The sequence below is a fragment of the Eimeria mitis genome, genomic scaffold (genome assembly GCF_000499745.2).
Source record: "Eimeria mitis Houghton genomic scaffold, Emh_scaff1503, whole genome shotgun sequence".
Lineage (NCBI taxonomy): Eukaryota > Apicomplexa > Conoidasida > Eucoccidiorida > Eimeriidae > Eimeria > Eimeria mitis.
In genome coordinates this window covers 707-1,186 of record NW_013569534.1, presented here as the reverse complement: position 1 = coordinate 1,186, position 480 = coordinate 707, and positions in this window count along the sequence as shown.

Genomic DNA, 480 nt, shown 5'->3' with positions numbered 1-480 from the left:
AGATACACCCGAGGCTCATATATACCACGAATAGCAGCAAGCAGGTTGCCTGCACCCACACACACACATATACTAGGGTTTAGGGTTTAGGGTTTAGGGTTTAGGGTCTAGAGTTTAGGTTAGAAGATTGCCCTGCAGCCCCCCACACACATATTAGGGTTTAGGGTTTAGGGTTTAGGGTCTAGGGTTTAGGGTCTGGGGTTTGGGGTTTAGGGTTTAGGGTCTAGGGTCTAGGGTTTAGGTTAGAAGATTACCTGCAGTCCCACACACACATACTAGGGTTTAGGGTTTAGGGTTTAGGGTTTAGGAGGGTTTCTGTGTCCTCACCGCATTCAAACCTCGACTCAAATAACAGCGAATCCCGGGGCACCACCAACTGAAGACAAACACACAGACAACTGCTGCTGCTGCTGCTGCTGCTGCTGCTGCTGCTGCTGCTGATGCTGCTGGTGCTGTTGCTACTGCTGCTGGTGCTGTTGC